This window comes from Muntiacus reevesi, chromosome 11 (genome assembly GCF_963930625.1).
Source record: "Muntiacus reevesi chromosome 11, mMunRee1.1, whole genome shotgun sequence".
NCBI classification, from domain to species: Eukaryota; Metazoa; Chordata; class Mammalia; order Artiodactyla; family Cervidae; genus Muntiacus; species Muntiacus reevesi.
Genome location: NC_089259.1, coordinates 13,818,774 through 13,834,838, shown reverse-complemented (window position 1 = coordinate 13,834,838; position 16,065 = coordinate 13,818,774). Strand labels below are relative to the sequence as shown.

The following is a 16,065-nucleotide window of genomic DNA, read 5'->3' as shown; positions in this document are numbered from 1 at the left end:
GATCTCCTTGCTGTCCAAGGGACTCTCAAGAGTCTTCTCCATCACCACAGTTCAAAAGCATCAATTCTTTGGCGCTCAACCTTTTTTATGGTCCAGCTCTCACATCCATACTTGACTACAGGGAAAACCCTAGATTTGACTAGATGGACCTTTGTTGGGAAAGTAATGTCTCTGTTTTTTAATATGCTGTCTAGGTGAGTCACAGCTTTTCTTCCAAGGAGAAAGCATATTTTAATTTCATGGCTGCAGTCACCATCTGCAGTGATTTTGGAGCCCAAGAAAATAAAGTCTTTCACTCTTTCCATTGTTTCTCCATCTATTTACCATGAAGTGATGGGACTGGATGCCATGATCTTAGTTTTTTGAATGCTGAGTTTAAGCCAGCTCCTCTTTCACCTTCATCAAGATGTTTTTTAGTTCCTCTTTGCTTTCTGCCATAAGGGTGGTGTCATCAGCATATCTGAGGTTATTGATATTTTTTCCTGGGAAAGATGGAGAAGGTCTCAAACCTGAGGTACCCTGAATGGGCAGGAGGTTTGGAGTTGGGTTACCTCTTTGCCTCCACCTCTGAAGCTTGTAATTATGCTCATGACTTGGGGAATGGAATTTATGCTCAAGCCTAGCTGGAGCTCAGGGCTTTCTGGAGGATGCTGGCTTTATTACAAGGCCCTAGGGCCAGAGGATGCTGACCTTTGGACTACTTGCTACCGTGGCCTGAAAGACACTGGGATGCTTCTGAGTAGGTGACTTCTTACTGTAACAGAGAACAGATTTTCCCCCTAGCTTCCACCCTCTTATGTCTAGGCTGGGCCTGAGATTTAAATTGACACAGGACAGATTAATAGGAGACAAGCATATAGATATTTGAAGTTAATTTTTTTTTCTCTGCACGGTGAGCCACGTGAGATCTTAGTCTCCTCACCAGGGATTGAACCTGTGGCTCCTGAAGTGAAAGCATGGAGTCTTAACCACTAGACCACCAGGGAAGTCCCCTGATGTTAATATTCTTATGTAGCAAGGAGCCTTCAGAGAAATGAAGTGAAGACCCAAAGAAGGAGACAGGCCTGAGAGCTTATATGGCATTTCCACAAAGAATGATCAATTTTGGAACTTGACAAGACAAAGGAAGAAAGGATTTGTGTTGGGGCAATAAATTGTGGAAGAGTGACTAGGAACTAGAATGGGGGAAACTTACGGAAGACACAGGTTATTTCAGTAGGTTTGTTTGTAGAGATCTATTTCAGCGTTGACTCCAAGTCTCCAGTGATAAGAATGCTCTTGCCCTGGTGCAGAGATGTCGAGGGAAATTTTATGCACTGATTTTAGGTGGAATGGGGGAGTTCAGAGAGCCTCATTCTTCCCCTGCAAGATTTGGTGAGGTATAATTTAGAAGGCACACCTGCAGGCCTGCACTTACCAGAGCGGTGACTCTTGTGTGGGGGGCGTACTAGCATCCCTTCCAGGCTGGATGATCCCCCTTCATTCTGAAGCCAGCTCCCCACTCATCCACTTGTGGTGGCAATCTTCAAATGAGTAAATCAGAGAAAGACAAATATCATATGACATCATTTATATGCAGAATCTAGAGTTTAAAAATGATACAAATGAAGGTATTTACAAAACAGACTCACAGACTTAGAGAATGAACTAGTGGACACCAGGTGAGAAAGGTCGGGGAGAGGGATAGATTTGGAAGTTTGGGATAGACATGTATGGGTGTGTGCGTGCTCAGTCGCTTCATTCGTATCTGACTCTTTGTGATCCTGTGGACTGGAGCCCGTCAGGCTCTTCTGTCCGTAGGATTCTCCAGGCAAGAATACTGGAGTGAATTGCCAGGCTCTCCTTCAGGGCATCTTCTTAATCTAGGGATCGAGTCTCCTTCATCTCCTGCATTGCAAGCAGGCTCTTTACTCCTGGCCACGGAGGAAACCCATGATGTTTACACTGTGGTATTTAAAATGGATAACCAACAAGGACCTACTGTCTAGCACAGGGAACTCCACTCAACGTTATGTGGTAGCCTAGATGGGAGGTGAGTTTGGGGGAGAATGGATACATATATGTGTATGGCTGAATCCCTTCCCTGTTGACCTGAAACTATCACCTTGTTAATCTGCTGTACTCCAATGCAAAATAAAAAGTTAAAAAAAAAATAGGCAACAATGACCTACTATAAAAAAATCATCAAATGATTATTGAAATAATTTACTAGGTCACATTGTTATTCCTATTCATGATTCATTACTGATTAGTCATTAAAAATTTTTTTTTATGTGGACCATTTTTAAAGTCTTTATGGAACTGATTACAACACTGTTTCTGTTTTATGTTTTGTTTTTTTGGCCGCGAGGCATGTGGGATCCTAGCTCCCCACCCTGGGATTGAACCTGTGCCCCCTGCATTGGAAGGCGAAATCTTAACTGCTAGACCTCCAGGGAAGTCCTTGATCAGTCATTTAAATCACACTCTGAAGACAGTGATTGATGAGAAGCTGGTTTTCAAGAATGAAAAGAAGTATAAGGAGAAGAAATGGATAAAAGAACAGGAAAAAATAGAAGATCAAAGGAATGTTAACGAAGGGAAGAGGGGGACAGGTGTTGAGAAAACCAGATGTGGCTTTGCTCAAAGAAGCACACTTGTAGAGTCCTGCCATTCATTTCTGGGACTCAGTTTCCCTCCCTGTTTTCCTCTGGGGCCTCCTTGCTTTCAGTTTGAATGGACAAGAGGTGGAGATTAGGCAACAGGGTTATTCATCATGTGTCCTTCATTCCAATGTCCAGGATAATGAAGCTAACCTCGAGATAAGGTTGTTGTTCTTTTTTTTTTTTTTTAATAAAAGGGAAAGAAAAATGCTCTCACAGCAGGCAGTTGTTTGCTCTGGAGGCTCCTGTGGTTTTATCAGCGGGCAGGTGAATAGATTAGATTTGTACCTGGGGGCTCGCAATGCACAGTGGGTTTGGAGGGCCCAGTTATGGAGTTCAGAACACTGTTCTTGGACAGTAATTGGTGGGAGGAGGGGGAATCCCTTGTCATCTGATGCGTTTGTGGTGTTGGTCTTGCCATTCTGTTCCTTCTTACATTTTTACCTTTATTCCTGGTTTTCTTCAGGGCCTGGGCAGAGGGTCCTCCTGAAAGCACAGCCCACATGGAAAGTGCCTGAGAACAAATCTTTATGAAAGATTAAGCATATGAAGGCACCTGGTAGGCATGTTGGTGATCCTTCAAGGATCACTCTATAGGGAAGGAGAGGCAGCAGTGTTCCATGACAGCAGGGAGATTTGCACACTGCTGCTCCTCACTCCACCTCCCAGATCATCCCCATCACCTCTCCCCACCCACCTGGAATTAGATGCCTGGGTACCTGCAGCTCAATGTTTCTGTCTAGCAGAGCACAGTACGCATGGTTCTGTTCTTCAGCCCTAGGTTTACATCCCTCCACCTCCTGCCCCTACTGACAGTAGCCTCCCTAAGGATTTATCTCTGTGTCTCTGGTTTCCCAGGTGGCTCTGCGGTAAAGAATCAGCCTGCTAATGCAGGAGACACAGGAGATCCAGGTTCAATCCCTGGATCTGGAAGATCCCCTGGAGTATGAAATGGCAAACCACTCCAGTATTCTTGCCTGGAAAACTCTATGGACAGAGGAACCTGGTGGGCTACAGTCCATGGGATCACAAAAGAGTCAGACACAGCTGAACGACGGAGCACACACACAATCTGGAACTTGGTTCATAAGTTCAACACGGTGCCTGTCACTTGGTTCATGTCTGTTTCAGATTTGTCAGTCTGCACCAGGTTCACTAAGTGTCCTCATTTATAGTAATACTTATTAAAAAGCTGTGACATCACTTTGCAGACAAAGATCTTATGGTCAAAGCTATGATTTTTCCAGTAGTCTGTATGGATGTGAAATTTGGACCAATTTGGAGCACTGAAGAAATGATGCTTTTGAACTGCGGTGTTGAAGAAGACTCTTAAGAGTCCCTTGGACAGCAAGGAGATCCAACCAGTCCATCCTAAAGGAAATCAACCCTCAATATTCACTGGAAGGACTAATGCTGAAGCTGAAGCTCCAATACTTTGGCCACTTGATGCGAAGAGCCAACTCATTGGATAAGACCCTGATGGTGGGAAAGATTGAAGGCAAAAGGAGAAGGGGACGACAGAGGGTGAGATGGTTAGATGGCATCACCGTCTCAATGGAGATGAATCTGAGCAAACCCTGGGAGATTGTGAAGGACAGGGAAGCCTGATGTGCTGCAGTCCGCAGGTTCGAAGAATCAGACACGACTTAGTGATTGAACAGCAACAACAACATAGTAATACTTGCCTTTTCAATGGAGCTAACAGGTACAAAGATATAAACTGGGATACTGTATAGCACAGGGAATTATAGTGATTATCTTGTAATAACATAATGGAGTATAATCTACAAAAATACAGAATCACTATATTGTACACCTGAAATTAACACAATAAAAATGTTTGTTGCTCAGTCATGTCCTATTCTTTGCAACTCCATGGACTGCCAGAATCCTCTGTCCATGGAATTCTCCAGGCAAGAATACAGGAAAGGGTTGCCATTCCCTTCTCCAGGGGATCTTCCCCAGTCAGGGATAGAACCTGGGTCTCCTGCATTGCAGGCAGATTTTTTAGCATCTGATCCAACAGGAATATTGTGAATCAACTCTACTTCAGTAAAAAAAAGCTGTGTTTCCCAGGGCCTTGGAATTTGAAGACAACTAGAATGTCTCATTAACCAGGGATAATGTAACAACATGAAGCTATATCCACAGGGTGCATGCAAGTGCTGTGGTCATATCCCTTTGTCTCAGCCCAGAGGTCACCTACAGCTTTGGTGGGCAATTTTCATCCACTCCTGAAATGGGCATCCTCTAACACGGCTCCTGGGAGGGTGTCTCCTGGTTATATGCCTAGTGTAAACTCAACTCCTGGAGCATGGGATTGACGCGTTTCTAATGACTAGAATCCAACAAAAGTGATGGGGTGTTACTTTTGGGATTAGATTATAAAGATTGTGACCCTGGTCACACTCGCCCTCTCTTGTTCTCTTTGAGGAAAGCCAGCTGTCATGTTGTGAGCTGCTCAATGGAGGGGCCATGTGACAAGGAGGACTTTTCATCAACAGCCAGCAAGGAACCGAGACCCTTAGGCCACCAGCCTGTGAGGAACTGTATCCTGCCAACTGCCACCTGAGAGAGCCTGCAGTTGGCTCCTCCCCAATTAGTTTTTTAAAAATTTTATTTATATTTATATCTTTGGCCATGTTATGGCACATGTGGATCTTAATTCAGGAATCCAACTCTCACTCTCTGCCTTGAAAACATGGAGTCTTAACCACTGGGCCACCAGGGACAACCTTCCCCCACAATGTGAAACTTCAGCTGCCTGCAGCCCAGTTATAACCTTGGTTGCAGCCTTTTAAGATATGCTGAGCAGAACCCCCAACTCAGCTGCACCTGGATTCCCAGCCCACAACAACTGGGATATTATTAATGTGTGTTGCTTTAAGCTAGTTAGTTTTGGGGTAGTTTGCTATGCAGCCATTGGTAACCAATGCAACTCACCTGCCTGCTTCTCTATGACTGAGCGTGTTCTCTTCCCCCAGGAGTGTGGCATGTCCACAAGTGCCCTGGAGCTCATGTCCCCGGGAGATGACAACCAGTGAGGAAAGGGGTTTGATAGATAATCCAGTAATCCTTGGGGGCACAGTCTTAAGGTGTGCTATACACAGTCACTTAGAGGACCCCAAGAGGATGGAGCCGCAGTTGCCCATAGAGGTAACCCTTTTGTTGAAGATAACCATTTCTTAGCTTTCTTCCCTTCCCTGCTTTGCTTTGCCTACTTACCATGCTTCCTGGGATCCTCTCCCAAACAAACCACTAGTATCCAACTCATTTTTCAGAGTCTTTTTTTTTTTTTTTTTTTTTTGAGGAACCTACACTCAGACAAAGCCTCTATATGGTATTTTCCAAAAGTTTCCCTAAGGAATAGGGGAACACAACACCTACTCAGACACCCTCCCAAAGTCATATTCAATCCTACTATTTAAGGTGATGACAGCTCTCTAGATTAGGATGAAAAGTAGTAGGATTAGCCTGAGCACTTTTGCAATACTTTCTATATCTTCTGTCATTTCGTAAATCTAAACATCCGCTCCACAATCCTAAGAGTCCCGGGATTTATGACAATGACAACTGCAAACAACACATGGTTTAGAGTCTGGAATCTTGAGACTCCCAAGCAATTAATGAGTGAAGCTGTGCGATTGGTCTCCAAAGATGCTGTGGATATTGATGCCAAAGAGAAGGGCTGGTGGTCTGTTTCTCACTGCCAGGTCCTCTGCCGGCTCCTCCGCTGACTGTCTTGGTGCTGTTCATAGACCTGTTACTGAGTTGTCCTGCCTGCAGAAGTTACAGACTTTTTCCTCCTCCAATCGTGTTTGGGGTCCATTTTTGAGGGCTAGTTGAATGTGACCTTACTGCTGGGACACTGTAACATAAGGGAAGGTTGAAGTAATGATGGGAACTATGAGAAAGGAGAACTTGAAACCCATTGCCTCTTTTAATTAGCTACTGGGTATAATGCTAGTTCAGTGGATTCTAAGCTGGGGGTGATTTTGCTTCCTTTCTGGACCATTTGGCACTATCTGGAGACTTTAAAAATTTTTTTAAGATTTTATTTTGATGTGGATCATTTGAAAGTCTTTATTGAAACTGTTAGAATTTTGCTTCTGTTTTATGTTTTGATTTTGGGGCCTTTTGAGGCATGTTGTATCTTCTCTTCATGACCAAGGATCGAATCTGCACCTCTGGTATTGGAAGGTGAAGTCTTAACTACTGGACTGCCAGGGAAGTCCCTCTGGAGACATTTTTGATGGTCACGGCTTTGGGGGAAGGGTTTTATCTACTGGCACATAGCAGGTAGAGACCAAGGATGCTGCTAAATATTCTACAATATGCCATACAGCTCCTCAACAAAGGATTATCCAGCCCCAAGTGTTAACAGTGTTGAGGCTGAGAAACTCTGAATACTCTAAGAACCTCTCTAAAAGTAAAAGTGGAAGGATATGCATTTATACATCATGCTGTTTACAGATGCAATCAATTTAGAAGTGAAAGAGCAACTTAAAAAAAAAAGAAGCAGCAGTCAAGAAGTGGTGGTCTGTTGAGGAGACAGAGAAGCTCAGTGGTTAATGGCATGGATGTGAAGTCAAATGGATGTGAGCTGGACTTCAGGGTCTGTGTTCACTTGGTCTCTGACTTGGAGCAAATGACTTGACTTCTCTCGGTATCAGTTTCCTTGTTTGTAACATAGGTATAGTGATTGGGGCCTGCTTGATTGAATTGTGATAAATAATCGAGGGGGACATGTAAAGTATATGGTACAAAGCATAGCATCCAAGGAGCACCCAATAACTGGATGAAAGATAGAGGCTTGGCAGGAAAGAACAGAGGCCTGGAATCTCAGTGCCAAGAGTCTATTATTTTGGAGGAACCTACAACCTACATATACAGGAGAGGAAGCAACAGTTAGAACTGGACATGGAACAACAGACTGGTTCCAAATAGGAAAATGAGTACGTCAAGGCTGTATATTGTCACCCTGCTTATTTAACTTATATGCAGAGTACATCATGAGAAACACTGGGCTGGAAGAAGCACAAGCTGGAATCAAGATTCCTGGGATTAATATCAATAACCTCAGATATGCAGATGACACCACCCTTATAGCAGATAGTGAAGAGGAACTAAAAAGCCTCTTGATGAAAGTGAAATGGGAGAGTGAAAAATTTGGCTTAAAGCTCAACATTCAGAAAACTAAGATCATGGCATCTGGTCCCATCACTTCATGGCAAATAGATGGGGAAGCAGTGGAAACAGTGTCAGACTTTATTTTTTGGGGCTCCAAAATCACTGCAGATGGTGATTGCAGCCATGAAATTAAAAGACACTTACTCCTTGGAAGGAAAGTTATGACCAACCTAGACAGCATATTAAAAAGCAGAGACATCACTTTGCCAACAAAAGTCCATCTAGTCAAGGCTATGGTTTTTTCCCAGTGGTCATGTATGGATGTGAGAGTTGGACTGTGAAGAAATCTGAGTGCTGAAGAATTGATGCTTTTGAACTGTGGTGTTGGAGAAGATGCTTGAGAGTCCCTCGAACTGCAAGGAGATCCAACCAGTCCATCCTAAAGGAGATCAGTCCTGGGTGTTCATTGGAAGGACTGATGCTGAGGCTGAAATTCCAATACTCTGGCCACCTCACGCGAAGAGTTGACTCATTGGAAAAGACCCTGATGCTGGGAGAGATTGGGGGTAGGAGGAGAAGGGGATGACAGAGGATGAGATGGCTGGATGGCATCACCGACTCGATAGACATGGGTTTGGGTGGACTCTGGGAGTTGGTGATGGACAGGTAGGCCTGGCGTGCTGTGATTCATGGGGTCACAAAGAGTTGGACACGACTGAGCGACTGAACTGAACTGAACTGAACACTCACATAGGACTTTTCAGGTGGCTCAGTGGTAAAGAATCTGCCTGCCAATGCAGGAGACTCAGGTTCGATCCCTGTGTTGGGAAGATTCACTGGAGAAAGAAATGGCAACCCACTCCAGTATTCTTGCCTGGGAGATCCCAAGGATAGAGGAGCCTGGTAGGCTATAGTCCATGGGGTCTCAAAGACTTGGGCATGACTTAGCAGCTGAGCATGCACAACACTCGGATAAGGGCTTCCCTGGTGACTCCGTGGTAATGATCTGCCTGTCAACGCAGAAGACACAGGTTTGATACCTGATCCAAGAGGATCCTCTGGAGATGGAAATGGCAACCCACTCCAGTCTTCTTGCCTGGAAACCTCCATGGACAAAGGAGCCTGGTGGGCTGTAGTCCATAGCGTTGCAAAGAGTCAGACACCACTGAGCGACTGAACAAGAACGACACTCTGACAAAGCCCCTATATGGTATTTTCCAAAAGTTTTCCTAAGGAATAGAGGAATAAAATCCCTATTCAGACACGCTCCAAAAGTTGTGTTCAACCCTATTATTTAAGGCTGTATTAAGTCTGTATTGCTCAACACGGCATTGAGAAAAGGGAGTGTCTGTTCTCAAAAATATTTAGTATTAGGACGGAATTCTCTCTGAAACTCTTGCTTGCGAAATCACCCCAGAATATGCCTTCCCACCCAGACCTCGGTCATCTGAATTCTGACTGGTTTTGGTTTTCATTTTTCAGGATCTGTTCCTTGAGTGTAAATAAACAATCCATGGCTGGGCCTGTGGAGGCCTTCCCACGAAGGAGGGTCCTCTCCCCGGGAGCTGGAGCGCAGACAAGGAGGCCCAGGGCGCCCGCCTGCGCCCCGCGCCTCAGAGCCTCAGCGGGTTACCTCAGGGAGACCGCCCGCGGACGGCGCGGCCCAAGACAAATAAACGCTGACCCTCCTCGCTCTGAAATTCAGGGCATGAGGCCTCAGGAGAAGAATGATTCCTCACAGGCTGGGAGGTCTCCTGAACGTGTCTGGTAGCTGGCTTCTGAGAGACAGGGGGAGAGAGGGAGAGAGAGATGGAGAGATAGACACACAGACAGAGAGAAGAACGGGGCGGGGGAGAATGGGGAAGAGAGGGCGGGAAGGACAGACAGACAGACAGACAGTGAGGGACAGGGAGGAAGGGAGAGAGAGACAGAGAGGAGAGAGAGGAGGGAGAATGGGGAAGAGAGGGCGGGAAGGACAGACAGACAGACAGACAGTGAGGGACAGGGAGGAAGGGAGAGAGAGACAGAGAGGAGAGAGGGGGGAGAATGGGGAAGAGAGTGCGGGAAGGACAGACAGACAGTGAGGGACAGGGAGGAAGGGAGAGAGAGACAGAGAGGAGAGAGGGGGGAGAGTGGGGAAGAGAGGGCGGGAAGGACAGACAGACAGTGAGGGACAGGGAGGAAGGGAGAGAGAGACAGAGAGGAGAGAGGGGGGAGAATGGGGAAGAGAAGGCAGGAAGGACAGACAGACAGTGAGAGACAGGGAGGGAGGGAGAGAGAGGCAGAGAGGAGAGAGAGGGGGGAGGAGAGAGACTGACAGTCAGAGACAGGGAGGAAGGGAGAGAGAGAGAGGAGACGGAGGGAAGGAGACAGACAGAGACAGAGGGAGGGAGAGATCTGTTAGTTCATCAGCCCCCATAGTTTTAGAGTCTGCACAGCATATCCTATAAAGAAAGAAAAGAAAGAAAGTGAAGTCACTCAGTCGTGTCTGACTCTTTGTGACCCCATGGACTGTAGCCTAGCTGACTGCTCCATCCATCCACAGAATTTTCCAGGCAAGAGTACCGGAGTGGGTTGCCATTTCCTTCTCCATGGGATCTTCCCAGCCGAGGAATCGAATCTGGGTCTCTCGCATTGTAGGCAGACAGTTTTATCATCTGAGACACCAGGGAAGTCCTTGCATATCCTATAGGAACTCATCTACTGTTACTTAATCAAAAGAATAGTGGAATTCTAATGATGGTCATGACTCTTCCATTCTCTGTTAGTTAAGAACATGTCATCAGATTCTTTTTTTTTTTTTTTTTTTTTTACTGTCACTGGTTATTTCTACTCAGGGCTAGAAATACAAATCTTACGTTTTAAGATGACAAAACTGTTCTCCATTCTCTCCCGCTAGTGGATGTAAATGAACTGAGTCTCAATTTCTCCATCAGGCAATTAATATCTCTATCTCACAGCACATCGTTTAAAAAGCAGGATGCACGTATAGGATACTTCCGTCATTCTCGTCACACGTGAAGAAGTAGGCATAAATCATTTTCCTGGTCCTGTTGGAAGTTAAGCCAATCAATTCGCTGCCTGACAAAGCCGTGTGCCCATCACGTTGTGTGGCAGGGGCAGAGATGACCCAACAGGCTGGTGTCTGATCAATTTTTTCCATTTGTGTGAGTAGGGGAAATGACTCGTAGCTAAGAAACCTGACCCGTCCCAGATGTAAGACAGGCTGGATTGCCTGGGCTACTTAAACCAGACCAGGACTCTGCTGAGGGGAGCACAATGACTGGGGTAGAATCCTTACCTATCATGTGTCCTCGGGCAGGTCAAGTCCCTCTGCAGAGCCTGGGGTCCATTCTCCTCTTCATGCTTGGCCGCCCAGGTGCAATTTGAGGTCCCCTTGGTGACAGTTACCAACATTCATTGAGGAAAACAGACTCGGATCTGTCCCCTCTTTCTCCCACTGGCATCAGTGGCCGAAATTGTTCTTCAGGATTCCCGAAGCTGGGGTCAGCGCCCTCAGCACTAACATTGGGGCTGCCAGGCACCAGGGCTTTCAGGAACACATCTGAAAACCCGTGGTGTTTTTATTCAGACAAAAGGTGGCCACTCCATTCTGGAAAAGCTGGGGGGGGAGGGGCGTCTGAGATCACACTTCCTGTAACCTTCTTCAAGAATACATCTTGGGGAAAAAAAAAGAATACATCTTGGGGACTTTCTTGGCAGTCCAGTGGTTAAGACTCTGCAATGCCAACACAGGGGGTGCAGGTTCGATCCCTGGTGGGAGAACCAATATTCCCACGTGCCGTGGGCCAGAACCAAAACAAACAAAGACTAGAGCTTGAAGCAACACTGTGCCCTGAGATGCAGAGCCTCTGAACTGAGGAATAGGCCTTCCTCCTAATACTCTTGTTTGCACATCTGCCTTTAAGGAGCAGCTTTTCCAAGCCAGGAATTCGATTTTATGGTTGTCAGCAGTGGTCCTGGAGTGGAATGTGGAGGGGGAGGGAGGCTGGTGGGTGACAGTGAGCATGCTTGACTTTCCCCTTTGAATGGTGCAGCCTGGCCATTTCCAGTTCCATCTTCATGTGGCCACAGGAGGCAATGTTTGGGAATGTTCTTTCCCCCCCCCCCCCCCCACACTGTGCAGCATGTGAGATTTAGGTTCCCCAACCAGGGATCAAACCCGTGACACTCCCCGCCCCTTGCATTGGAAGTGCAGAGTCTTAACCACTGCACCACCAGGGAAGTCCCTTAGGACATTACCTCTCAGCGGCTGTTCACATCCTAAATTGGAGCCCCATCAGGGCACATGCAAGTGATGGATGATATGTGTAGGACCAGGAGCCTCCAAACCAGGAGCAAGAAGAAAAGAGGAAGGGTCATTTATTATGAGATTAAGCAAAAAAGCCAAATAAAAACATTATGAACTGTATGCCAAAGTGTGTCTAAGTAAAAACAGAACATGGTTGAATCAACCAGGAAGCCATGCCCTGGGTACCCACTGTCATCCTCAACAATGGAGCTCATACGGAACGCTGGCGGATGCAGTGGTTCTCTCTCCTAACCTGGGAAGCATTCCTGCAACTTTGCTCACAAGACTAGTTTAGCACTTCCACTGCAATATCACCAGGTCCAAGTCAGTAGGTTTCCTCACTAGACTGGAAGCCCACTGAGGGCAGGAGCCATGCTATCTTTTTTATTTTTATTTTAACTAGAAACATTTTTGGCTGCCCTGAGTCTTTGTCACAGTTTGCAGTACACAGACTTTACAGTGTGTGGACTCAATAGTTGGGGCACATGCTTAGTTGCCCACAGCACGCGGGATCTTAGAACTTGAGCCACTACATTGGAAGGCAGATTCTCAACCACTGGACCAGCAGAGAAGTCCCCCAAGCCATGGTTTTGTTATCTGTTTCCTCAGTTTTGAGGACACAGTGTAAACAACTTGGGCACATTGCAAGTTAAATTAATGACTCTTTGAAGCAGTATCCCAGAAACAAAAATTCCAACAGATCAAGTCGTCTAAGAATGAGCTCCAAAGGTAAGATTTGGCCTGAGTTTTGAAGAAGACTCAAAGGAGAGGGGGCTGAAGAAGGAGTGGTACACAAAACCTCCTCCCCACTTATCCCACCCAGACCAGAGCATGAGGGGTCTGCAAAGACACATGGACACATGAGAGGTGAGTTCAGGGCTGGTTGCCACATGAAAGGAAAAACAAGGGACTATGGTAAAGGAAATGGCAACTCACCCTAGTATTCTTGCCTGGAGAATCCCTTCAACAGAGGAGCCTGGTGGGCTAAGGTCTGTGGGGTCACACAGAGTCGGACCCGAGTGAATGACTGAGCACACACAATTGCAAAAGTGGATCAGAGCCTTGGATTTGAGGAGTTTTGGAAAAAATCTTAATAAGGCCTTTTTACTTGATGCTTATCATTTTTTTTTCCCACCAGTGACTGCCTGAACTTGGGGTTGAGAAGGGTGAAGCGGCTGTGTGCTTGAATCCCCCAGGAGACTGTGGAGATGAAGGAGACGAGGTGATCCTCAGGCCCCAAGTTCTGGAGGCAGGAACGGGTGTCCTGGCGTGCTCTGGCTACAGGTGGCCCCAAGTGGCCACCCTCTTCTCTGCTCCTGTGGCTGCAACAAAGTCTCCTTCCAGCGCCACTGCCTGCTGCACGCTGCCCCCCCAACACCCCCGTCTCCATCATGGCTTCAGCGGGCGGGGAGGAGACCGCAGAGATTTGTTGCTTCAGAACAGGAAGGAGGGGGCACCCGTAGGGGGACAGAGGGATGGAGCTATCCTGACCAGCAGGAGTTGGCTAGACCAGACAGGGCCCCTGGTGAGGCTGCAGCTGAGTATGGCTGAATCTAGAAGCCAGCAGCCCCCTGGGAAAGGCGCTGGGCCCAGATCAGACCTCTCACATACACATTCACAAAATGCTTTTACTTGGGTTTGCAGCATAGACATCCCTTGGTGTTGTGCAAGTTCAGCGAATTACTGGGGATCTAGATGCCTCTTTTATTCCAGTTAATCAGATTATCTTGACTGATTAAATAGGATTTGTTAATAACATTCATGTATGAGCTGTGGAGAGCTTTATTAATAAGTCATTATGTTGGGGACTTTAAATACCTGACCTTCAAAAGCAATTCCAAGTTGTTTTTGTCTCTTAGACTTCTGGACTCTCTAAGAAAATGGCTTATGCCTGGTGTATTACATTCCTGCAACACTCAAAGACCTCATTGAAAAAAAAACCCAGGGCCACGTCCCAAGCCTTGACAAAGCAAACTATTGCTTTGCTCTGAAAGGTATGTTCTTCAGTTTTTCTTTGTGTTTTTCCCCCCTGATCTTTCTTTAGAAGACTTGGAATCCTGAGTGGTTCTCGGTGAAGAAATGCCTAACAATACAAAAGAGGCCCCTCTGGGTGATAATGGATACATGTGGTCCGTTCTTCTCATTTTAGAGACAGGATCCCATAAATTTCTTGCCTACTATGCTCCCTCATGGAGGGAGGAAGTGAGTTAAGGAGCTGAGTGAGCAAGTGTTAGAGTCCAGAAGCCTCAAAGTTCTTAATTTAATTATCTCTGTAATTAACTCCACGGTTGATGGCAGCAAGTGAGCTGGGCTGTGAGGATCGAATGGAGGCTTGAAGTCGAAGGGGTTGAAGTCCTGGCTTTTCCACGTGGCAAACCTGGCCCAGTTGATGATTCGGTGCCTCGGTTCCCTCATCTATCTCCACCTGTGTGTTTTAGGATTAAATGAGTTATCACGTGTGAAGTGTTTAGGACAGGGCCTGGCACACCTTGGGATCTCACTGCACGTCGGCTTCTATAATGTCCAGCTGGTTCCTGTTACCGCTCTGATGGACACAGCCGCAGGCGGGCACCTGCACTGAGCGCTCCCCCGCCTCTGCAACAGCTTCATTATGTGGTGGACGAAGGACACGGGAAACCACACTTAGGGGTCGCACACGGAATCAGGCAGATGTCACCTACTCACAGGCTTTCAAAAGCCAAGCAGGCCACTTCCGCTCTGAGAGAAGTGGAGGCTCAGACAAGGCACGTGGGAGCCCCAGGCATTGAAAAGAGCAGATCTGTCTAAAGGCATCCAAGGGCAATGTTAAAGACACCCTGTTGGGGGCTTCCAGGGGTCTAGTGGTTAAGACTCTGCCCTCCTAGGGGCCTGGGTTCTATCACTGATCGGGGAACTAGGTCCCACCTACTGCAACTAAAGTTTTTGCCTGCCACAACTAAGACCTGGCACAGCCAAATAAATAAATATTTGTAAAAATCATGAAAGAAACAAAAGCAGCAAAAAGAAAAAACATTCTGTGGGCTATATAGCCTTTCACACACTATCCTGCCCAGAGCTGATGTAATTACAGTTGCCTCTCCGAATCCAGGAATGTGGAATTGTGTATACGGAGGGCTGACTATATTCATTGTATGATACCATGTGATTCTACAAAAGACTTGAACATCAGTGGATTTTCATATCTGAGGGGATCCTGGGGCCAATCCCCCATGGATCCCAAGGGATGACTGTACTGAGTTTTGAAGTGAAAAGGCAGGTTGGATAGGTCAAAACCAATGAGAGAAGAACTGAGGAAACTATATTATGGCCAAAATGAAAGGTGGAAACTCCTGTCCTTTGGACCTGGGGTGGTCTATCCAGTCCTCGGGGGGATTGGGGGGAAACTGGATGTAGAGCCCTGGATAACACTGGGAGCCTCTCCCCATCACCTGGTTTGCCACACTTACCCAGGATAACACTGGGAGCCTCTCCCCATCAACTGGTTAGCCACGCTTACCCAGAATAACACTGGGAGCCTCTCCCCATCAACTGGTTAGCCACGCTTACCCAGGATAACACTGGTGGCCTCTCCCCATCACCTGGTTCTCCATGTTTACCCAGGATAACACTGGGAGCCTCTCCCCATCACCTGGTTAGCAACCTTGTTTTATCTATTTCCTCTTCCTCCATTTCTTCTTGCTTCCCTTTTCATTTCTATTTATCTTTTCTTCCCAAGTTTGTGTCCTTCCTTCTCCCCACCCGAGGCCTAGCATGGTGCTCAAAGCTGCCTAGAGTCATTGTGAAGAGTCAGTGGTAGCATTCTGAACTGGGGGAGGAGGCAGTGTGGGCTCATGAATCTTCTAAGGAACCACACTATAGCAGACTATTAGTATCTTAAAATATTAATTCTGGGAAGAGGCCTTAGCAAAGCAAGGAGGCCTGAGTGGCAAAATATGAAACCTCAAAGAAGAGTTGAAGAAAAAGTATAAAACCAGAGTGCCA

At 46.6% G+C, this 16,065-nt stretch overlaps 1 long non-coding RNA gene across 2 annotated transcripts in view; it reads right to left on the bottom strand.

Annotated features, from left to right (window-relative positions):
• Positions 1 to 1,201: 1,201 nt before the first annotated feature.
• The window catches only part of LOC136144219 (uncharacterized), a 35,317-nt gene continuing 20,453 nt past the window's right edge, over positions 1,202 to 16,065 (bottom strand). The window contains exons 3-5 of one of the 2 annotated variants that reach the window (XR_010658503.1): positions 12,036 to 12,117; positions 11,074 to 11,168; positions 1,202 to 1,362 (exon numbers count right to left, since the gene is read on the bottom strand). This is a non-coding gene — a long non-coding RNA (uncharacterized lncRNA). Of the gene's footprint in view, positions 1,363 to 10,056; positions 10,217 to 11,073; positions 11,169 to 12,035; positions 12,118 to 16,065 lie in introns of those variants that run through there. The other variant, XR_010658502.1, reaches the window with a different exon arrangement.